The sequence below is a fragment of the Opisthocomus hoazin genome, chromosome Z (assembly GCF_030867145.1).
Source record: "Opisthocomus hoazin isolate bOpiHoa1 chromosome Z, bOpiHoa1.hap1, whole genome shotgun sequence".
Lineage (NCBI taxonomy): Eukaryota > Metazoa > Chordata > Aves > Opisthocomiformes > Opisthocomidae > Opisthocomus > Opisthocomus hoazin.
The window spans coordinates 45,157,010-45,181,581 of record NC_134454.1 but is presented as its reverse complement, the minus strand read 5'-3'; the positions used below and the strand labels follow the sequence as shown (position 1 = coordinate 45,181,581).

The 24,572-nt window shown below is 42.7% G+C and overlaps 1 protein-coding gene across 6 annotated transcripts in view; it reads left to right on the top strand.

The window, feature by feature from the left end:
- The first annotated feature begins 5,744 nt into the window (after positions 1–5,744).
- SPIN1 (spindlin 1) overlaps positions 5,745–24,572 on the top strand; it is a 57,725-nt gene continuing 38,897 nt past the window's right edge. The window contains exon 1 of one of the 6 annotated variants that reach the window (XM_075410537.1): positions 5,745–5,833. The gene's annotated coding sequence lies outside the window, so the exon portion shown is untranslated. Of the gene's footprint in view, positions 5,834–6,031; positions 6,323–6,972; positions 7,032–7,153; positions 7,241–7,269; positions 7,466–24,572 lie in introns of those variants that run through there. The other 5 variants (XM_075410539.1, XM_075410536.1, XM_075410540.1 and 2 more) reach the window with 5 other exon arrangements.

Below are 24,572 nucleotides of genomic sequence, written 5' to 3'. Positions count from 1 at the left end.
CAGAGATTTGAAAAAGAAAGGTCCTGGACTGGCTCAGTCCACTGAGTAGAACCACATCCAGTAAATCTATGTCAGTTATCCACTTCAAAAACTTTGATAAAGCGTCCTTTAATATTAGGGAGGGTCTGGAAGGGAACTATGCATTGGTTTTAGGAAGAAGAATCAAACACTGCACATGTTTTGTATCCTTTCACCATTAATGAAATTTCCCTCCACGACTTAAAATATTCCACTATTGGTTCCCATGTACTTAAAACTGGATCAGCCTACTAAAATCCTCAGAAGCTCAAAATCTTCTCTTAAGGTTAAGTCCAGCTGCGATTAGATGGCTCAAACATCTCCATAACCATATGCCAATGTGCTTCCTACTTGAAAATACACCAACAGGGATGGATGAGATGGACCAATATACAGAGCACTCAGAAACACTCAAATTCGAGTTTAAAAGAGGTTGCAAGATCTAGATAGGTCCTAATGGAGCAGGTTTCTCTCCTATTAATGCTGCAGAATGAAGTAATTGCTAATAAGCTTTCTCATGCTACCAAAAAGTAGGAAAACTGGACGCACCCCATGCCAATTCTTGCCATCAGCTGGGCACCAGACAGCAAGACATTAGTAAAAACCTTCCAGTGTGAGAAAACATTAGGAATAGTTCATGCTTACAAGTATTCAATATCTTGGATCAGGGAAAATAATGTATCTATGGCTATACATGGCTCAGAATGTATTACAGACTATAATCATTGGCATGGTTAGACAAGCTAGATTGGGTAACATGTTTACGGAGGTAGTATCGTTGATCAAACCTCCACTAATCATGAATGAGATTTCTTTAAGTGAATGCAGCAAATTGGCAAGTGCTACTTATTATCAAAACATAAATCAACTATGATTATTCATAACCCTAATTTCAGATGCTGACAGACATATTGAATGTCTATCCTGTGGTCCGCTTGCATTTGCAAGTAATGTAGGATTTCGTAATGTATTCTAGGAGATGAACCACTACGATACTGAGAATGAAATAGTTTTAAAACTGTGAATGTTGAAGGTTGTAACAAATATGACTCTTGTTTTTGTTTGTGAAGATCAAAGGTTAGAGTCATAATCCTTGTTTGTCACCACACCCCGCTGATTCTTCCTCCTGTACATGTGATTTAGTCAAGGAGAACAACTTATCTATAGTTTATGTTGGTACAGGTTGTTTGCATGTCAGAACTGCTTGTACTTACATTCTTACTTCTCTGGGCAAGCTGGAGAACTGGGCCCACATGAACTTCATGAGATTCAACAAGGCCAAGAGCGGGGTCCTGCACCTGGGTTGGGGCAAACCCCAGTATCAATACAGGCTGAGGAATGAAGGGATTGAGAGCAGCCCTACTGAGAAGAACTTTGAGGTACTGGTGGATGAAAAAATTGGACATGACCTGGAAATGTGTGCTTGTAGCCCAGAAGGGCAATTGTGTCCTGCACTGCATCAAAAGCAGTGTGGCAAGCAGGTCGAGGGAGGTGATTCTGCCCCTCTACTCCACTCTAGTGAGACCTCACCTGGAGTCCTGTGTTCAGCTCTGGACCCTCAGCACAGGAAACACATGGAGCTGTTGGAGTGGGTCCAGAGGAGGGCATCAAAATGATCAGAGGGCTGGAGCACCTCTCCTATGAAGACAGGCTGAGAGAGTTGGGGTTGTTCAGCCTGGAGAAGAGGCGGCTCTGGGGAGACCTCATTGCGGCCTTTCAGTACATTAAGGGGGCTTATAAAAGAGCTGGAGAGAGACTTTTTAGTAGGGCCTGTAGCAATAGTGTTGTCCAGGAATAGGTTTGTGCCTGGTGCGCCAGAGCCAATGAGCACACCGAGTCGAAATCCACTTCCTAATCATTAACGCAGTTCTTCTGTACAGAAAGGGGTGCTAAGTGATAATGCACAAGAACTAGCACACCTCTGTGGAGAAGGTGTAGGCTTTTACATGTTACAGAAAAGAAGTTGCACAATACTTGCTCGTTGGTCAACTTTTACTTACATAACTTGTGTACTCCTGCCCATGTTCTGACTAGTGATTAGTTCATCATTCAAAAGTGGTCCTACATCACCATGTCATGTCTCCTTCCAGGAGTGTGATTTTTACCATGCTAATTAGCCTTGGATTACCTTCAGGCAACTTCATCCCCTTCTCCTCCCCGCCCCCTCCACCTCTGATGACATTAGCTGGTTCTTGTCATTCCTGTGTTATCTTGATGTGATTTTCTCACCTTAAGGAACACAATAGGACACAGAGTAATGTTTTTAAACTAAAAGAGGGTAGATTTAGACTAGATATAAGGTAGAAATTTTTTACAATGAGGGTAGTGAAACACTGGAACAGGTTGCCCAGAGAGGTGGTAGATGCCCTATTCCTAGAAACATTCAAGATCATGTTGGACGGGGCTCTCAGCAACCTGATCTAGTTGAAGATGCCCCTGCTTGTTGCAGGGGGGTTGGACTAGATGACCTTTAAAGGTCCCTTCCAACTCAAACTATTCTATGATTCTATAATTCTTTTAATTTTAGGAAAATTCAACCAATAGTTGCTCATCTCAACAGCTGTCTTGTAATAGCTCAATGATATACACATGTGATTGATTACTGATTTTATAACCCTGCTTGGACAGTATAGCATTACTAAGCAGTACCTTCAAATTTACCAGTCTTTATCCTCTATTTCATTAATCTAGTTCTCACTTTCCTAGAAACCTTACTCAATCACCCCAGATTACATGAACAGTTAGATCAGTTAAAGCAAATGAGAGGAACAGCATTCTTCAAACTTTTCCGTAACAACCAACAAATCTTCAAGCATCACTGCTGAGGTAGGCAAGGCAGGCACTCATGAGTAGTGGGAGACTGCTCAGTTGAACACCCTCAGCTAACCAGATGTTCTCAATTGTCATTCATCCCACAATAAAAATTTTAATATTTCAAATACTCATTGTGATATTATGGCCGGCTTGTTGGAAGCAATGAGAACTTGTATAGCATGAGACACTGACTTCTTGTCACTCATAGACCTTCTGCTGGCAAAATTCTCTGAAAACTGCCCAACAAACACAGAGCAGCCAGTGTAACCCAGAGCTCCAAGCCTGCACTCGGGCAACTCGCCGACTCACATAGTCTGGCTGAAGCAGAAGGTCAGATCCGAAGCTGCAGGGGTTAAACAGCCAGGTTTGCCCTGCAATGCCTAAGGGTGAGGCACACAGGAGATGTTAGCATAGAACAAATGGGCTTGATGGGCAGCCAATCTCAAGTGCTTCTGGATCAATTGGACACTCTGCCATGCCGGCTCAGGGATCGCCACACCGTGAATAGCCATGGGATGGGAATGCAGGATTGTGCATTTCTCCCGGGCACGAAAATGCAGTGTCCTTCTGTGGACAACTCCCAGTACCCACAGAGAACTAGGCAGAGTGGTTGGCTCTTGAAAGAGTTGTTGGCACTCGATGATCCTGCTCTGGGAGGGTCTTCCAAGGTAATGGCTCTCTGCAACCTCCCTTTTGTTCCCAGGAGAGGACAACCTACAGCTACCCCTAACTCAGCCGAGGATTAACAGCAGTCTTTAATTCTCGGAGGGTACTGCCACAAACAGAGCTTTCAAGCACCTCTTTTTGTTAACTTCTGTAAATCTTAAAAAAGACCTCATAAGAATCAATGCAAGTTTTTCAAATAACTATGGGGTCTGCATAAGAGAGAGAGAGAGTAGAAGAAGAAAGAAGTGAGAGGTCCAACCCATACAGCAGGGCTTTTGATCCCACTCACTACAAAACTTCAAGACAGGTACAGTTCTCCTCCCTTTACTCCTACAAGAAAGTGAAGCTCTCTTTTTCACACTTTCTCACTCTCTTTCCCTCTCTTTTCCTAATGCTCTTGGAAGCATCTCTCTTTACTCAGTCATCATTGCTGTAAGTTTCTTTAAATTGTAAACAGGTAACATCCCAGATTCTGGGGAACCCTGTTGACAGAGGAATTATTGGGTAAACAGTCCAATTGATGAAATTGATGGCTTTGAAATTAACACAGGTCTGACTAAAGATACGATTCTTTGTTCTCCTGTTTTGCCAGCAACAATTTTAAGCAAAATGTGTATGCCTGTACATTCATGCTCCTGTATTTTATTTTCTGTCAAAGACTCTGAATCTATGAATGACGTGATCTGTGAGTGTGAATTGGGAATTCAGACCTTACCCTCTGTACTTGCTACTGTCGAACTAAGAAATCCCAGATACATATCCATCCTTTGAACCAAATCATCTTTTTCCCAAATTAATTCCATTGGACTCCAACTGCACATGTGGCTCTTAGCCACATGCAAAAGCTCTACACATAACAATACTTCACAGCTCCCTTAATGAATGGAAGTTTGTCTTACGAGGTTAAAAGTTGTATCATGTCATAATACACTCACCAATACATCTGCTGTGAAAAAAAAGTACCCATTTGATTTGTTAAGGCAGACCGGGCCCCAGCTGTTCACCTCTTTTCATTGTTAAACAAATTTGTCAGAGGAGAACACAATCTAACTTACTGACATTTCCCATTTTGTTGTCAGTCTGAAGCTATGAATGGCTCCTGGAAACCTAGCCATACCACAGACATCATGCTCAGTATGTGAACGGGAGTTGCCGGGGGCGGGGGGGGAGGGCCGGGGGGGGGGGGGGGGGGGAGGGCACAAACTTTTCTGTGAGTTCGTCGATCTCTGTGAAATCCGCAAGTTCCACAATTGCCACTTGGGGACTGGCTGCAGCATCAGTCACCGGATGGTGAGAAAACTGTCCTGTGTACCACTTGTTTTGCGTGTTCATTATTCTTCCTTCCTTTGTTGTCTTACTAACAGTCTTTATCACAACCCATGAATTTTTTGTCTCTTCTCCTCCCCATCCCACTGTGGGAGGGAAGGAGTGAGCAAGCGGCTTGGTGTCAGCTGCCCTGATAAACCACGACAATGCCCTCCGTGACTGCTTCGCTTCTTGGTGTCCTGGGATTTAACACTAATGGTTCAGTAGATGACATCTATCTGTGGTCTGCCAATTGCTGAACAACAGTCTCCACTACTTGCAGGTTTTCCATCAGCCGCCTAACGGGAAGGCAAATCTGGGAGCACCCAGGGCAGTCCATCATGGCTACACGTGTAAAGAAATCGTAACCAGCGCAGTGAGGGATTTCTGAAGCATCCCCTCACCCCTTTTTTGTTTCCCAGTTCCACAGATGATGATATGTTTTCAAAAGTATCCTTTAAGTTTGAACAAACTGCTCCTCCTTCGCTTTCCCAGTAACGTTGCCCCTCTTGCGAGGATAACTCAATTCAGTGCAAAACGCAGCCTTTTTTCTTCGCGATCACGCTATACTCGGCACACCCAAGAGCCTCTGCTACCTACTAACACTCTGCCTAGTCACGGGGAATTCTAATCAGCCTTCAGGTGCCTGCACACCCTCGGGCTTCTCTGCACTGACACAACAGCCACCGTTTTCCCAGACCACCCGAACACTCTCTGAGGGCTGGCGGATGACCCGGGACGCGACACAGACCCGCCGCAAAAACGCCGGCCGCCGCGAAACCCGTGAGGCTGCCAGCCGCGGTCCCGGGCCCCAGGCAGGCCGCAGCCCCAAGGCCCGCCCGGGGAGGAGCCGCCGGCACCGCCGACACGGCCCGCCGCGGCCCGCCCGTGAGGCGGCGCTGGGCGCGCTGCGGAGAGCGGGCGGGGCGGCGCGAGGGCCGCCCGCCGCCCCAGGGCCGGGCAGGCCGCGTTTCGAGGCGGCCCGGCACTCGGCCGCCCGCCGGCGGGCTCCCGCAGCAGCGCCGTGATGGTGGGTAGCCTGGCCGGGCCTGCGACAGCGGAGCGGCGAGCGCGCATGCACGCTGGGATGGGCGGCGGCGGGCGGGGCGGGGCGGAGCGGGAGAGCGCGTCCCGCGCTCCTGTCGCAGTTTGGGAGCCGCAGTGCGCCTGCGCGCCGGCGGCGGCAGCGTGGGGGGGGGGGCAGGCGGGGGAGGAGGGCGGGGCCCGGCCCTCTGTTTTGAACGGCTCGATGCGGGTGGCTCACTATTTGGCAGGAAGGTGAGGAGGCCTCTATCCTGGCGGCGGATCTGGCGTAGGCAGAGGGGGATCCAAATGTGGCAGAGGCGAGCAGGAGGCGGCGGCGGCGGAGGGGGGCAAACGAGACAAGGGGAGCGGCCGTCCCCGCTGCCGCCGCGGAGGAGCTGAGCGGCCCGGCGAGGCAGGGGCTGCGGCAGCGGCTGCAGCGCTGGCACCCCCAGGCCGCCCGCCTGGCACCCCCGGGCGCCGGTCCCGCCGGCAGGTGAGCGAGCGGGGAAGGCGGGGGGGGGGGGGGGGGGGGGGGGAGCGCAGCCTGTCGCGCCGCCCTTGGCCTGGCCCGGCCCAGTACCGGGCAGCGCCGGAGGGAGTCGCTGTGGGGAAGCCGGAGCCGCCGCTCCCAGCCCGGCCTCCCCTCCCCTCCCCCGGGGCTGACATTGTGTATGCACCCGCGGCGCCCGGGCCCCGCGCCCCCTCCTCCTCCGCCGCCGTCCGGCGCCTCTCCCGTCCCGCCCCCGCCTGCCGCCCGGAAGCCGGGGGAGGCGGGCGGCAGTGAGGCCGTGCGGGCCCCGGGCTCATGCTGCCGTGTCTGCCCTCCCTCCTCCTTCTCCTCCTCCCTCCCCCTTCCCCCGCAGCGCCCCGGCTGCCTGGCAACCCCCACCCTTCCGGGCTGCCGGGGGCTGCCGCCCTCCCCTGGCACTGGTCCCGCTCGGCATCCACCCGCTGTCCCCTGCCGCCCCACCCCCCCATCCCCCCATCCCCCCGCTGCGGAGCCATTGTATGTGGGCTGGGGCCCGCCGAGGGGCTGCCGGCAGATACGCCTCCCCCTCGGTGCCGGAGCCGGGGGGGCGGACGCGGGCGAAGGGGGCGTGAGTGCGGCGGCAGGCGGAGGGGGAGCCGCCGGGCAGGGCCGGGCCGCGCCGCGGGCTGGCAGTGGGGGGGCTGCGGGCAGCGGCGTGAGGCGCCCCGCGTAGGTGCGTGCGTGAGTCTGCGCGGGTGCGCGCGCCCGGCTCGGGCCGCGCTGGGATCCTTTGTCTGGCGCTGCCGCCTTCCCCTCCTCCCGCCCTCCTCCCCTTCCCTCCGTCCCTCCCTGCCTGTGCCTGCCTCGCCTCCCTCCGCGCCCGCCGCGCTCCCTCCCTCCGTTCCCCTCTCTCCCAGGCTCCAAGCGCTGCTGCAGCTGCAGGTTTGTAAATACTGGACCAAGACACACACACAACATGGCTGACGCTCGCCCTGCTCCTCCACCAGGGTCTCCGCCTGCTCCCTCCTCGGTCTCCGCCGCTTAGCCTCTCCTCCGTTTAGGCTTTTGTTTCTTCCCTCTCCACCCCCCTCCCCCCACCTCCCATCCAAAAAAAAAAAAGGAAAAACAGTTCACCCTCCTTATTGCGCGCATGGCGGGATTTCAAGGGTAAGGATCCTGGCTTTGGAAGCTTTCTCCTTTCGTTTTGCTGTTTGCCACAAAATGAAACCTGAAGTCAGAGGGGATTTGGGAGCCTGGCGAGGCCTGGGGCGAGCGTGGGAGGGAGGGAAGGAGCAGGGGAGCGGGGTGAGCCCTGCTGAGAGAGGCTTGGCTGGAATGTGCATATCTTTTTCTCTGGGTGGGGGGCGGCCGATGCACCAGGGTGCCAGCAGAGACTGAATACCGCTTTACGGCTTGCGGAACAATCGAGGGCCGTTTCTTTCGTTTCGGGACGCAGCTCGGTGTAAGGTATCAATTCAGCACAGTCACATGAAAAAAAAGAGACCTGAACTAGTTATGTCAGAAGAGGCATGGTGGAGGTAAAAACCGTGGCGTAGGCTGTGTGGATTTCTTTGCATTCCCTGTATCTCCTTGTCAGTATCTTAAACTGCTTGCAAATCGTGGGATCCAAACCTGGAATTAACACTTGCCAGGTCTTTGTGCTGCTAGTTTTCGGCCACGGATTAATTTGCCCTTGTGACGACAATAGCACAAACCGAAGCATTTCCTTGTTGCTGGAAGGAGCGCCCCTGCTTTTCAGATTTGTTGCTTTTTCTTTTTTTTTTATCTTTTACAAAAAGGCATGGCATCGTGAGCTGAAGTGAGCACCTGAACTGAAACCAGACCACATGCTTCTGACCTCGTAACACGAGGCCGGTGCACGGTTCACTGCCCCCCACCTCCGTTATTCACAGCACCCCCTTCTGGCGTCGAGGAACGTGGCTTTTTCTTTTTTGTGCTTACTTAGGACGTAAACCCAAAATCGTGTTTGGAGGTAGTTTGTTGGGCATATCTGAAGTGATCTGGCCTGAAAGAGATTTATATCTGGGTTGTAACTGAAGGGTGAATGCTGAAGGTGCACAGACATGATGCATTATACTGCCTTTGGAGAGGTTACTGTAACTCGTAATGAATGCTTTGTTTTTCAAAGATTATGTTTAAAGACACGGTTTTTATTCAGTCATATATGCATGGATAGCCATGGCTTCTGTTAATGTCTGAGCGTTGCCCTAAAGTAGTGCATGTTCTACCCCTGCCGTCTTTGTCTACTTTACTTTGCAAGCTTCTAGTGGAGAAGCACTGGCATGGCACAATCATGCAGCTTTTACTGAGATAGCATTGAATTGTAGTATTTATTACTAGATTAAGTATCATATATTAATACTTTTTTCCTGCTGCGTTTTCCATCTGCATTAACAAGCGTTGATTGACTGGAGGTGAGGAGAAAATAATTTATAATAGTGAGTTTACAACGACGTAAAACTTGAGTGGAGTCATCCAAGTTACAAGATCGTTTTGGAATGTGTATCTACGTCATGGCTTCTGATCCAACTGTACTACTTCTAGATGGAAAAGTCCGAGCAAGAGTCTGCAACTTGATACACAAGTAGATTGCTGCAGCAGTCAGTTGCTTTTTTTTTTTTTTTTATATTTAACAACCTTAGTACAGTATTGGTTGAGCCACTAAAATAGTCTACCCGTTGTAGCTAGTCATTCATTATGGTCGCCACCAAATTTTGAAATTACTGCTCTCTTACTAGAAATGTGAAATGTACTGAGGTACATAGCTGCTCCTTCAGAACAGGCCTTTGGATACTGAAGCTGATTCTTAGGCTGAAGAGCAAAATAAGCAAAATGAAAATAGGCCATCCGCAACACATCTGTTTAAATGATGGATCGCTTAAAAAAAATAGTCATGTTTCTTAACTCTGGTACACTGTAGTTCTGTTGCTACAACTGAATTTTAGTCCATAAAATTCAGGTCTACTTCATTAGCTCTATGAAATTTCTTGTTTATAGCATCTTTGCTATAGTTTGCGATTGTGTTGTTTTCTATGACACCTAGAAGATTTTTCTTTCTGTCTTGGTGGTGTTGGTGGGTTGGTCAAAAATAAATATTGTGGGTCTTAGTATCCCATGAAGAGCTGATCTAGTTGAAGAACTTGCCAAATCTTTGTGTCTTTTGTACCACTAAGTGAGGACACTCGTTTTTGTCATTGTGGGTAAAGCTAAGCTGTATTTAACCAAATTAAAAACCAGGTACTAGTAAAATCTTCTTTTCCAAGACTGTTCATTTTTTCATAATTGCAAGTGAGACCAAGAAAGAAGACTGCAAGAAATGCAGTCTCAGTGATCTACTTGCTGGAAGATTTCTTTTAACAAAAACCAATTTTGAATCAATCTTCAATCAAGTAAATAAATAACTCAGTGTAATTCTAAATATTTATGAAATTACTAGTTAAACAGAAAGTCCTAAAGGTAAGAAAGACTTTCAGCTGATCTTATACTTAATGCTTTCTGTACATTTTCTCAGTCAGAGAAGTATTCTTGCATTGATGCCTCACCTTGTATCTTTCCTTGCTATCTGTTGCCACGCTACACTCTTTTGACATGTTCAGATCTGTAAACATGTAGCTGACGCAATAGCTGTTTGAAAGTGTTTTTTTTTTTTTTAATGTAGCGCATAATCTGCTAAAAGTTTGACAAATGAAAGATTTTCAGCAAGATTCTATTTTCTGAAGAAAAGAAAGAGCTTGGGGGGGGGGGTTGTTGTTATTTTTTGTTTTTAGAATGAAGCCTGTTGCTGTAAACTTTTTATAGTTTCATTTTGGTTTTCCTTGCCTCCTTTCCTCTCTTTCCCCAGATATCAGAAAGCTCAAATTTGATTTTTTGATAGTATGTCATGAGAATATGTTTTTGTAGATGACTAAAACCGATTCCACAAAGTGGTTTGGAAACCACCTTTCGAAAACTGTTCACTGAAGCTGAACCAAGAGAGAGAATCACTATTATGGAAAGTTATTTCCTGTTATATGGTTAGATATCTTGTTCCTCATAGCAGGTGTGGGAGAATTTTTTTTCCTTTGTTTTTCTCATTTTCCATCTCTTACTATTCTTCAGAGTTTGGTGGTTTTATGATGGGAAGGCAAATGCTGATCTTTCTTGACGCTGGTTTTCCGAATGAGTGCTTTCTGTATACCAAGACAGGTCGTGCTTGCTGTCGAGATACTGCCTAGAAGTCTGCATACCACAAGATTTAAAGGAATGAGGAGTGTGACCTTCCTTGTGTAAATGTGCAGGCTGCTTCATCTGCATTGCTATGACATGGCTAAGTGTTGAGTTCCTGGAAACAGTGTAGTTAACTGGTTTGTATTATCTATAAACAGTTGATTCTAGTGACAAAGGGGGCCTTATTTCATCACTGATCCATTTCAAATATGGTGAAATAATTTAATTCAAATTTACTCCTTTCACCATGTGGTGGTTGCAATGAACTTTCCGTTGTTGTAGTGTAAAATGTGAATTTTATGATAGCCTGCAGAATTCAGGAGGTAAATTGATTTGGCTAGCAGGTTGTGGAGAATGATTCTTTAAAAAAACAAAAACAAACAAAAAAACCCCACGAAAAACCCCAAACTTTTTATTCCCTTCTTGTATTAATCCAATTTAAATGTAAAAATGAACTTTGCGAGATCATAATCTGTTACCTGAAGTGGGTAAGAACTGAAAGATTTATAAAGTGTTGCGACTTCTGATTTGGTATTTATTAAAATCAAATAATTATGTTTGTTACAAAACTCATTTTCCTAATTTGGTGTTTATTTTCCCTGCACAGAATTATTCCCTAGTATGCTGAACAAAGGTAGCTAAAGTCCAGTGTATAATCTTGTGTTTGCTGTTGGGATTTTTAAAAATGGAAATTTCCAGCTTTCTATATTTCATGTAAGTGTTGTGAGCCAAGTAGCACAGGAGAAGATGTGTTCTATAACAGAAATGTCACCACAGAAGTATTAAGTTTTCTTGGTAACCTTTTCCAAATATCTTGACAAACATAACATCTGCTAAAATGGAGTACGGTGCTTAGGCTTCTAGTATGCGAAGGTAAGTAACAATTATAAACTGGCTAGTATTGTGTCTGTTCTTTTGCGTGTCTATAGCATATCTGTGGTCTTCAACTTGAACTGTAAAAATGTTTGCAGATGAGACTGTCTCTATTCTGTTTTCTAGGAATGATAAAAATGATGCTTGGAGGATGTAGGTTGTGTAATTCCTATGATTATACTTGGAAGACAGTTGACTATGTCTGTATCATTTGGGACAATTGCTTGCCTGTCTGTTCTGTGACGAGATGTGTTTTAGGCAATGATCTGAACAGCAGAGTGACATCAGGATGGGAGCAAATATGTTAGAGATTAATTTACTACTTCCTTCTCAAAACTGTGCAGTTGCAGAGATCTTTATTAAATATACACAATGACTTTTTTGTTCATTAATTTCCTTCAGAAGTTTTTTGTCTTAATGGTGAAAGATGACGCACAAATTCATTAATGGTGGTTTTCCTGTCAGCGGAACTGCAGTTTTCTGAGGTAGGATTGGTCAAAACCTGTGCTCTGACGAGTATATTCAAAAAATAGCTTAACAGTAAGTTCTGCCTTTCCTGTGACTTCCTAGAAATCTCACTCTTAAGTGCTTTTAGGGTTAAGGAGTATGCAGGTCTTTGATGTGCTGGCAACCACAGATTGTTGGATCACTAGAGACATTCGGCTGTATTAATACTGGATGAAAAGTACATTTTTAAATGGTAGTATCTTACTGTCACCTTGGTGGGGAGGAAGCCTTGCATTACAGATAGTTTTAGGCTAGATGCTTGAAGAACAGATTTTATATGGGTTCATTGGAGGTGGGGTTTTTATTTTGTTTTTGCTCATATATATAGACTTAATTGAAGGAGGAGAAGTGGGGAGGGAGGGTAAGACTTTGCTGTGAACAAATCCTGGTTTTCAGTTGTACTTATCAGGCCTCTAACCAGGTTTCTTTGTGTTTGGGTGGGAGTTACACAAGGCTAAATATGAAGCAGGGATCAGCATAAGAGGCAGAGGCATAGTTACCTGTTTTTGTGTGTGCTGTGTTTATCTGTCGGACAGACTACGAGAAAGCCTCATCTGCTTTTATGATGAAGGATATACTGCTTTCTGAGATCCTGTTTTCATTGGAAGATAGCTCACTTTTTCTCTTTTGAACTTCTGTTTCTCCCCTTCTCTCTTCCTCAGCTGAGCAGACTAAATCTTGTTTCAAACACCACGGGACAATTTGGTCTTCTCTGCAAATAAGTATGTGCATTTGCAAAAGGAAAAAGGGATTTGGTTTTTTTTGGGGTAGTAGTTGTTGTTGTTGTTACTAATACCTAGATTGATACAAAATCTCAGGAAATACAGTTAAATGTTTTATGTTGTTGAATCTAGTTCAGGTGAGACACAAAGCTTTCTGGAGAGAAAATTAGATTACAAAGCTAAACAGAAAAGTCTGCCTTTGCCAGTTGCTGCTGCTGAAAGTTCTTACTCTGAAGTCCTAGCTCGATTAATTTACTTTCTCATTTAATTTGCATTTGTGCTGCATGTACAGTGAAGTAATTTCAAAGTGGGGTTTTTGATCAGAGCTTATTATCAAAGTTTAAGAAGGGAAAGCACATTTGCTGTGGGATGAGCAAGGTGTGGTAGGGAACAAGTGAGTCCAAGATAGTTCTCATTTTTAATGTCTTTGCATCCTTCTTGTCATCATTTTGTCACCTTCCTGCTACTGCAGAACAGAACGATTTCAGTGCTTTAAGGCAGCTGTTACTGAGGAAAAACTGTCATATACTAAAACTTGTGTAGGTGTTCCCTTAGGGGACATTTTTTTCACAGTCCAGTAACTAACTACTCAGAGTATGTTAAAACAGTTCTTCATCCTTTTAATACTTCAGGATCTTCTGATTAGTTTAATGAATACGCAGATGCCATACCAGTTTCAGAACTAGTACTTTGTGCATTTTTCTTCCGTGTTTTAAAAAGCACCAGCAGTGTGGGGATTGGTCTATTCTGATGCCTCCACTGCTTTTTAGAGAACATCACTGGTTTCACAGCTTGACTTTTCTTTCCCTATTGTCCTGCCCCTCCTGCCCTCTTTCAACTTTTACTTATGCAGGACGTGTTGTGTTTTCCACCAAAAATCTGAAAGACCTGTACGTAGGCAAAGAAAATACTGTGTAATGTTAGTCCTGATGGTTCTCATCTTTTACAGAAAAAAAGTATCATCAGCAGTTTGATAAGTTGTCATTGTCCTTGCTGATGAATCCAGTGTTGACTGCAGTATTTAAATTACTAATATGACAAATCTCTGATATCTTTTTCTCTACATCTGTACTACTCTTAAGTAGCAATTTTCAGTTTAAAGTACTGTTCTTCCACCGATCCTCCAAATATATCAAAAACAGTGTAGTTAGCTGTAACTAGATCTCATAGTGCAATGTTGAATTTTGTTTTCAGTGCCTGGCTGTTACTGCAGATTACAACTTTGACGTCCATTGCAGCTACTCACCATTTAAAGCTGATAATCTGTTTAGGTTGAGATTCATATTAATGTTGTAGACAGTGAGTGAATATTCTGCAGTTGGTCTGGAAAAGCAAAGATCACATTATTGATTAGTAGCCATGGCAAGAGTTGCCATTTGTGACAGCAGCTGCTTTTACTTAAGTGATTTATGTTGCCGGTGTACACAGTTACTTGAATGCGTTTGTGTGGAAACTGCTTACATCTAAGGTAAAATGACTGAAGGTGAAGAAAATAGGTAAGACAATTTCAGTTCATGATTGGTTGCTCAGCTTTTCCTTGAGACCTCTTTTTTTTTTTCTGATCATTGCAAAGACAGGATGGAGATTAAATTATCAAATCATGTCTATAAGCTTCTCTTAAAATCAAGTCTGTAAGGAGAAATTTTTCTATGCTTTGAGAATGGGCTTAGGGTCTTTGTATTGGTGTGCTCACACATCAGTTTGCAAAATGTTCCTATTCACTCTTTCATTGCAGTAATTCCTAACAAAGTTATTTGTCCATTTTGTTCTGACTAGGGGAGGCCTTAATTTACCCAACAGCTTCACGCTAATTCCTCCCTCTACCCCCAGCTCATACAAGAAAGAGAACTACATTTTATCAGAGTAGAGGCAGTCAGTATTTGTGTCCAGTAGAGACTCATGTTAATACCTCTGATTCGTTAAGCGTTTTCTGCTATGATTGTAGTTACTGGGGTACTGTGGTGTTGATGATGGGAGAAGTTTAGGCATGTTTGTCTCAAATCTGTGAATTAATGAGCTCATAGTACAGGTTGTCGTAATTCTGGTTGTATACAGAGCTACTGTGGGTAATTGTATTTTCTAATCTGGTACCTCCCAAGTATTTTGTGACTTTTTTTTTTTTAAGTGCTGAAGTACTTATTTGTCAATATCCTGTTTGGCTACTTAGGTTAAGGTTTATAACAATGAAATGTTGACATTCTAGTGAATACTGTGAGTAATAGCTTGTCCTAATAAGAATGTTAAATGTTCATGCATTTTGTCTGCTTTTAAAACTGATAGGTAGTTGCTGCAGTACAGGAAACAAAATTTGTTCTTTGCCGTGGGCCTTCATGGATAAAGTTGTAGAAGCCTGCTGTATTAGAAAAAAATGGTTCAAGTATGTCAGTAAAATATTTGTTCTTGCAGAACTGATACCACAAATTCTTAAGCTTGGGTTAATAAAATATTTTAATTATGCTTATTTTCAATTTAGTGTTGAAGTGGCGTCTTGTCAGTGTACTGGGCTCTAAGGTCTCAGAACACATGTCCAAGAATGATTTGTTACTTAAGATCCACAGACGACTGATGAGCTAAAAAGCTTGACAATGGTCTGCCAAATGGCATTTTTTTTTTTTCACCTCCTCTTTAAAAAGTAATATGAAACTTAAGTTCCCTGGATGTTGGAAGGTGTGTGTAGCAGCGTTACTAGCCTGGATTGTTGAGAACTGGCTGTTGTACAGTTAAAATGCCACTTAGAAAGATCAACCAGCCTCTTAAAGAGATGTGAACCCAAGAGTTTGATTTGCCATGACTAATTAACCAAGCAGACTTAGCTAAGTGCAGTAAGTTACCACTCCGTTACCTTCTAGCAGCAGGGTTAGTTGTGTTTGCCCTGGGCTTGCTCTTCCAGAATGTTTGGGTGGTCCTTTTGACTTTGTTAGTCTGAGAAACGTTCCACAATAGCAATTAAATCTGGTCTTCAAACAAAGGCTGATGACCTAAGTATCTCCTGTGAGGAGACACATAAGCGAAGAACAGAGAAATGTCTTACTTTTGCAAATAGGCATTTCCCTCTCTAGTTTCCTGAGGCCTGTCTTTGTAACTTGTTACCAAACCAAACTGAGTAAACTTGCTTACAAGTATAATAAATTATTTAGGTCAACTGCATCTGTAAGAGAATGAGTAAGGACAAAATACTTACATTACAGCACTTTAAAATTCACTTGCATTTACCATAGAATGGTGGCAAGCTTGTACAGTAATAACGTGCTGCTGTCGTATCCTGGGCGGTGGTTATTTTTGTGTGTAGTTTTTTGGATTCGGGGGAAGAAGAGGATAGTTAACTGTCAATGAGGAAAAGCTAAGCTGCTTCAGCTTTGCCATGATGCAAAAGTGTGCAACTTAAGGCAGTTACACCTGTGACAACTTGTTACTGTGGTGTCCGTGCGTGTTCTTGCCCTGTGGTTAAATGCAAGGTAATTTGCAGTAGACTGAAAAATTAGCAGTGATTGAAAGTTTACCTTTGGATAAAGAGATGCAGGGAATGTTCTCCTGGCTTTGGATAAATACTAGATATCTTCAATTTTTTTTTTTTTTTAATAAAAGCAGTATCTTGTAAGATTTCTCTAAGTATGGAGGGCTGTGCATTTATGAAATGATCAATCGGTAAGTTGGAACATACACACAGTTTAGTCAGCAAGTAGTTTTGCATTGCCTGTAAGAGAAATCATGTGGATGCTTTAAAGAGTCATTGTACTTTAGAGCTGTGGTGTTATGTAAAGTCACAGGCAGGGTTGTAGCAATGTGATAAAAAGAAATGAAATCACACCTTAATACTACTAAGTAAGTGATAAACTTTACCATAGTTTTTAAAGCTGTTGGCTAAACTCTCATAGCTATTCATGGCGGTTCCGTAGCAGAACGGAAAAATACTGAAATTGAGCTATGCCTTCTGTTGACACAGGCAGATCATTCCAGAATAAAGACAAGAGGCAGTGCTTATCCGTGCTACTGGAGGGAAGAGTATGCTAGAGCTCTAAAACAGCCCTTCAAAAATGTGCTATGCAGGTGTCTTTATTGTTCTAGAATGAAAGGTATGCACAATACTGTGGTATTGGGCAAATATTTTTCTTTTCCAAATTAGTTTTGCCATGCCAAAGAGTGACTGAAAGGTTTGTGTGTAGATAAATGTTTCACTTGTTCTCAGTTATTGGAAAGGAAATAGACTGGAAACTACTTTTTTATTTAATAACCTACTGGAAACTACTTTTTTATTTAATAACCTGTACATGAATTAATGTGCAACTTAAAATTTTATGTTGACAAGCACGTTTTTTTTTATTGAAGTTGTTGCAAGCTCATTTGGCACTAGCCACTTGTCTTATTCCTTCTTTAGCTTGGTTCCTGTTCAGTGAACAGCCAGTGCGTGTGTTTTGAATACCGAATTTCGGATCGAGTTTTCAGGATTCTTGTGTTCAATTTTTGGTATGTATTTTTTTGGACTAATGTAGGTGTTGTGGTTTAACCCCAGCTGGCAACTAAGCACTACACAGCTGCTTGCTGACTCCCCCCTAGCAGAATAGGGAGAAGAGAATTGGAAGGGAACAAGTGAGAAAACTTGTGGGTTGAGATAAGAACAGTTTAATAATTGAAATAAAATGAAAGATATTTATAATAATAATAAATTGTAATGAAAAGGTGTTGTGGTTTAAGCAAGCAGCCGGCAACGAGACCAGAGAGCCACTCGTTCACCCCTCCCCTTTGCAGTGGGATGGGGAGAATGGACAAAAAATAAAACTTGTGGGATGAGGTAAAGACAGTTTAATAAGACAACAAAAGAAGGAATAATAATAATAAAGAATATGCAAAACAAGCAATACACAATACGGTTTTTCTCACCGCCTAATGACCGATAGCACAGTGATCATGGAACTTGTGGATTTCACAGTGCCCCTGCCCCCTGGCCAACCCCCAGTTATATACTGAGCGTGGTGTCTACAGTATGGAACATTTCCATGGGCCAGCTTGGGCTAGCTGCCTGGCTGTGCTCCCTCCCTGCTCCGGCACATCTGCTCGTTAGCTGGACATGGGAAGCTGAAGAAAGGTCCTTGATTTCACAGAAGCAACTAAAACCATTAGTGTATTGTCAGCATTCTTCTTATACTAAATGCAAAACACAGCAGCTACTGGGAGGAAAATTAACTATCCCAGACAAATCCAGGACAAAAGGAAAGTAAGAGAAACAAAACCCAGGAAAGACAAGTAATGCAAGTGAAAGTAATTGCTCACCACCAACCAGCCGATGTCCAGCTGGTCTCCGAGCAGCGGCCCCCCCCGACAGCCTCCCCCCGGGTTTGTTGCTGAGCATGACGTTTTGCGGTATCTAACATCCCTTTGGTCAGTGGGGGTTGGCTGTCCTGGCTGTGTCCCCTCCCAGCTTCTTGTGCACCCCCAGCCCACTTGCTGACGTGGCGGTGTGAGGAGCAGAAGAGGCCTTGATGCGGTGTAAGCCCTGCTCAGCGGTGACTAAAAGGTCTCTGTATTGTCAACACTGTTTCCTGCACAAATCCGAAATGTAGCCCCATACTAGCTACTATGAAATTAACTTTACCCCAGCCAAAACCAGCATAATGGCAAACAAGGAATTTTTCAAATGGCAAGCACGTGGCCAAATGTGCTGAGCCCCTTAGACAAGTATTACTGAATCTGATTGTGACATTACAAAGGTGAGAGGCAGATCAAATAAGAAATTATTACATTTAAATCAGTTTAATATTAGACAAATGCTTAATACCTAGCTTTACAAGTACAAAGCCCTAAAAACCAGTCTAAAGCTGCAAGGCTTTCTGGAATACATCTTTGGAGAACTTAACTTCTTTTGTTTTCCGGTATTATTAATTAATGTATTCTTAGAACGGCAGGCATGTAGTTGTCCTTTGCCTCTGAGACCTGTAGGGAGTTTTAGAAAGCTAATTGTATTTAGTGTGAGATTAAACTTCAAACCTGTAACTTAGAGCAGTTTTTTTCGTCTTACTGCATTCTTGGCATTGCATGTGTATGTCGCTTCCTACTCCAAACCTCTTTTACCTCAGGAGTTTCATTTTTCTTTTGATTATTTTGTCACTTTGGTTTTGTCAGTGTTGTTTTTGTTTTTTGTTTTTTTTTTTGCCTGTGCATGTTGATGACTAGCTCTTAACGCTGTGAGGCGAAATCCTATGCCTGTAGTTAATTGTGACCATCAGCTAATGTACTTATAGCTTGTCTGGTTCAGTGAACATGTAGTGTTATCACTGTCACTTACTTCTAATCAACCTGTATGTCTTGAGGTTTAGCATTTAAAGATTAGTGGTCTTTGGATGTTAATTCCTTAACCACTGATGTACGATTCCTTTAGTAGTGGGCTATAGGCCTTTCCTGGCATTTTTTCTTTCTATGAAGAACTCCAGGAACATACAGAGCAACACGTAATTAAACATAACAAAGAAGGCTTTGATCAGAGGTTACCAAACTGTTCCCAATTGATTGAAAGACCCAAACAATGCAAGAAGTCTTGATCTGTGAACTGTTGAGCTGGACCAGCCAAGATCATCATCTCTTGTGTGCGCATCTGGCTGTTCATCAAGGCAAGATCAAGAACTTTAATAACCTCTGGACAGAGGTGAGCTAATTCGTACACAACAGTGCTGGTCTGAACGGTGCATCCATCAATGGAACTTCTTGCTGCCTTTTATATGGGAAAACAAAGGGTGAAAAACAAAGTGTGATAATAGTACGCCTTTCTTCTGATGAAGCCAAAGTTAGCCATGCCCTTTGTCCTTCTTTGTCCATCTCTTAATTCTATGAATGGAAAAACTATCTGGCCTCTGGTTGGCTTTTGTGGTAGCAGAGGGTGAGGACTCATTGGTTTTGTATATCTGCACTTCCGGTGCTATTGCAAAGATCACTCTATGTATCAGGTACATACAGGTGTGATGGAGGCTGCATGCTATGCAAGTTCCTAAAGTTCAGAGAACTGTGTTAATTTGCTGGTATACCCAACACAAAACTAAGTATAAAAGTATGTTTTGTATTGCTTTCACCTTAGTGACTTCTATCCCTGATACATAAATAAGGCTGCAAGTTGAAAGGTTGTTGTGGAGCTGTGCTAGAATATTTTGTGGACAATTAAATGTTCACAGATTTTACTGAAGCATAATATTTCTGATTAATTCCACAATTTTCTGCCATGCTAGGAGTTGATTCTTTGTCCTGTTAGTTCAGAGTTCTTCTCTGAAACTATATAAACAGCAGTATCAGTTTCTTAGTGGGCTGGAATGATGCAAACTTTGTCTACAAATATTTGTAGGGATTTCTTACTTTCTGCTGAGCTTACATTAACTTCAAGTAACTGTTTGCCAACCTTTTACCACCCTTTAGGAAACAGATTTGAAAAACTTGACAGTGAATTGTCCCACATCTTGGATTGTTTTGCTCATAAGATCTTATTAAGCCACATTTCATTGCTGCCTGACTGAAGACTGAGAGGTGTCCAGTCAATCTCTGCTGTTAAAAGGTTATGAGTACAAAACAGAGGAGTTCTTGTTGTTGAAGTTCATTGGGTTAATCTTTGTGTATGTTCATGATGCAAGTATTTAGGTATACATAGGAACACGTGTAATATGTGGTGAGTTTCCAGGTATTTGTGTATATCAGATTTCCTGTCTGGGAATTTGTCATTGTCTCATCATTATGTACTCTTGTCTTTTAAAAAGTTATTGTATTTTTGCTCAACAAAGATCTGTAACAATGGTTGCAAGAACTTTTGTGAGTTTTTAGAAAGAAACCTCTTAGAACAGAAGTGCTTTTCTTAAATACAGTGAAGCATGACAGAATTCTATCAGAACAGAGACTGGTTTCATCAATCAGCTAACTTTCTTAACTTAATTTGACATACTTATGGAACATGTAAGTATAAGAAATTGTGCATGCACACTCAGAGGTATTTTTTGTGAGGAAGGTTAGTTTCTTCAGCTGCAGGACATTCTTGTAGGTATAACTTGTTACATGATCTCATGTGGTGTTCTGATAAGCCATACTTAGCGCGTGTCCTTGGTTTAATTTTCATTCAAGTTCCATTAGCGATTTGAAAGATAAAATGGAAGGGTGCTTACAAAACCTGAGACAAAAATTTTAGGCAGCATACTTTAAAAATAAAAATGGAAAGTATAGAGGAATAGTAAATAGAAAACATAACACTTTGAAAATATGCTTTAGGTATAATTAATTTAACCTACCAACAAGGAAACAGCTAAAAATAGATGATCATTTTGAGGAATTTTTTAAGGTCTGCTTCTCTAAGGTGCTATTTCATTATGCTTGTTACAGGGACGGGGAAAGCACTTCACTGTCTCTGAAGTCTTCAGCGTACAGAATAATTGAGGAATAGTTGAAAAACCTATGGGTGAATGATGAAGACATTTTTAGGACAAGTGTTGCCTTGGTTTTGTGAGTTGATAATGATTTTTTTTAAAAAAAGCTAGTGAAAGAAGAGGCTAATAGAACTCAGATACAACTCGAGAGTTTAGTTAGTTTGGGGGTTGTTTGGTTATTTTTTTTTTGCATAACAGTTTTATAGTGTGGGACTGTATGGATCGTGTTGACTATTGTTGATGGAAAAAATGTTGTTCTTCCACTGTTCTGCAAATAGATTGGAATAATATTTTTCTTAAGCCGTATGAAGAGATTTGTGTGGTGTGATAAGTTCATCTTGCTTTGAGGGCCAGGATTATCATGCTTTATTAGGTGACTGGATTACCTACATATTAGTAGAATTAAGTGTTAAGGCTTGTAACAGAAGAAATAAAATTCTCCAGGTTGTCAGTGAAGTTGTAATGTAATTACCAGTGTCCTAGGGAATTAAGAGAAGAGAAGGCAGAAAGGTTTCTTTTGACCAAATTTTACTCTTACAGTAGAGACACTGGCTCAACTCTACCAATACAGCAAAGCATTCCTTCATAATACTTTTCAGGGAAACAAGATCATGTTAAGTCACACTCTTGCCTTTTCCTGTTTGAGTGTTACACTGGGTTAGTAGGAGACCTCAGCAGAGGAGTTTGATTCCAGGCAACTCTACAGGTGGACAGGTGTTAAATGTAATGTAAATGGAGAGTTTTAAAATGTATGATTCAATACATGGATATTAAAACACGTGATCTGGAGAACCTTTCCGTATTGACATTTACACCTAAACTATTTTGTAAGGAGGTGCAACTCACATCCCTAAGGCTGAATTACAATTTTTTGTTATTTAAAAAAAATCATTTAAAAATAAACCCCACAACTCAGAAGCAATGCAATGCATTGCTAGTGAAACTAGCTACCATGAGGAATACGTGTGCTTCTGAAGGCTTTCTAGAAACAGCTGTTTTGTAAAGAAGCCTGAGATGGATTTTGCAATACTAAGATCCTATTAAAAACAGCATGAGAGGGAGATGCTGAGTTGCTGAAAAATTGGGCCAAGTGTTTTGTGCATTGTTCACAGATGGAATATATGGCCTCCAAAAGGATATTGGTAGTGCCTGCAGCATTTCTAATACCAGTGGTTGTTGTCATCATAGGTTACACACCGTGTAAAGTAGAAAAAATCATGTTTTAATTGTGGTAGAAGATACTACTGGAAATAAGAAAACTATAAATGAGATCCATGCCTGCTCTGAAAACTTATTTAGCTGCAGAAAAAAGGGAAGAAACTCCTGTGTAGTTAGTAGTCACATACGTACATACCTATACTGTTTCAACAAAGCACTGAATGGTAAACAGGTCAGAAAAAACAGTGTTGTGTGATCGCCTCCTGTAAAACGGCAACTGTGTCCCCTGCATAAGTGGAACAGGAATGGATTTCAGGTAGATCTACAACTGATAGCCTGAGCTGTTTTTTGCTGTCTTTAGCAAGAAAATAGGAAAACTTTTTGCTCTTTCTCTGGAAATGTTGGTTATGTTACTCATTCTGTATACCTCAAGACTGTCCCTTGCTTAATGTATGCAAAGTGCTTATCTGTGATGTAATAATTGTATTTTGTGTTCAGCTGAAGGAGGTAGCTGTGTTCTTTCTGAGTTTAGAGCTGTTCCACCTTTTAAACCCATAAAGTGAAGAGGTCACTTGGATTAACCAGTATAGTTTTTTCTCTGGCTGTACGCAGTTGTGTATGCGTGGATGCATGTACTTGAAATTCATTCTGACCAGTGCCTGTTTTGATTAGCTGTCTTCCTAAGTGTTTGCTGCTGAACAGTGAGGAAAGTCAACCATTTTCAATTGCATATTCACTCAGCGAGGGAAAAGGCCGATGAAGTCAGGGCTGAAGTGTTCAACAGTACCTTGCTTCTTAACACTACTAACTAATTCTGGTCGATTTGCAGAATTGAGTAAAATTACTTTAAACTGGAAGGAAATTTTTAAAATGCTTCCAAATCCTGTGCCACTGCTTTTGTTCTTAAAGTTGTGGCTGGTAATAAAATATGTAGTATATGAGTTGTTGAGTTTTATGTACTGTAATGGAAAATACTGCTGTCATTTAAAGTACAAAGGCACTTGTTTGGATAGCTTAACTAGTATTTTAAGTAATATTTTAAATACATCTCATCTTTTAAACTGTAAATGCAGTCTACTTGCTTGTGTGTGCCCTGCATTTTGCTGTTGATTGACTAAAACTGGTGAATACTTCACTGAAAATTATTTATGACTTGTCAAATATCAGTTAATGTTTTCTGACAAACGTAGTTCATTAAATGAAGAATCAGTACTTCACTGCAATGAGTGCAAACTAAGAGCTGCCAATATGTTAGAAAGCATATTCACCTTTACATTTTCGTTAAGGTAGTACCAGATGAACTAAGTTTCTGCCATAGGCTTTTTATTAATTTAGATAACCTAATGTATTTATTGAAAATGAGGTCATTGGGTGGAAGGTGGAAAAGGACCACTGGTTCTAAAACTTTGTGGAGAAGCATCCATCTTCTAACAAAGTGATGGAAAGAACAGTGTGTAACAGCTTGTCAAAATACATTGGTGTAAGAATGGGATTAAAAATGGCTTCCTTTTATTGCATTTTGGATTAATGACATGATAATGTGGTTGGGAAATGCTGCTAAAGAAGGCATATAAGAATTTTGTGGTAGTGGGGGACTGGGGTGCAGTGAGTCTGCCCATGGTTCTGTTTATGGTGGAAGCTACTTGATGTTCTTGTTTGGGAGGGCTTTTTTGCAGTGGTGGCCAAGAAGGCCAGCGGCATCCTGGCTTGTATCAGGAGTAGTGTGGCCAGCAGGAGTAGGGAGGTGATCGTGCCCCTGTACTCAGCTCTGGTGAGGCCGCACCTCGAATACTGTGTTCAGTTTTGGGCCCCTCACTACAAGAAGGACACTGAGGTGCTGGAGCGTGTCCAGAGAAGGGCAAAGAAGCTGGTGAATTGTCTGGAGAACAAGTCTTATGAGGAGCGGCTGAGGGAACAGGGGTTTAGTCTGGAGAAGAGGAGGCCGAAGGGAAACCTTATTGCTCTCTACTACTACTTGAAAGGAGGTTGTACCGAGGTGAGTGTTGGTCTCTTCTCCCGAGAAACAAGTGATAAGAAGAAATGACCTCAAGTTGTGTCAGGAGAGGTTTAGTTTGGATATCGTGAAAAACTTCTTCACCAAAATGGTTGTAAAGCACTGGAAGAGGCTGCCCAAGGAGGTGGTTGAGTCATAATCCAAGGAGGTATTTGAAAGGTGTGTAGATGTGGTTTAGTGATGGACTCGATGGTGCAAAGTTAACGGTTAGACTTTTTCCTAAACAATTCTATGATTCTATGGATTTCTTTTGACTGCCCAAGATCAGCCGTTAAGACTTGCACCTCTGATTCTGGATGTATGCTGTAAGCTCTTTGGAGTGAACTTCTGATAAAATTTCAGCCATGATTGTTTAATTGTCTTCATGATGATACAATGAAGAAAAC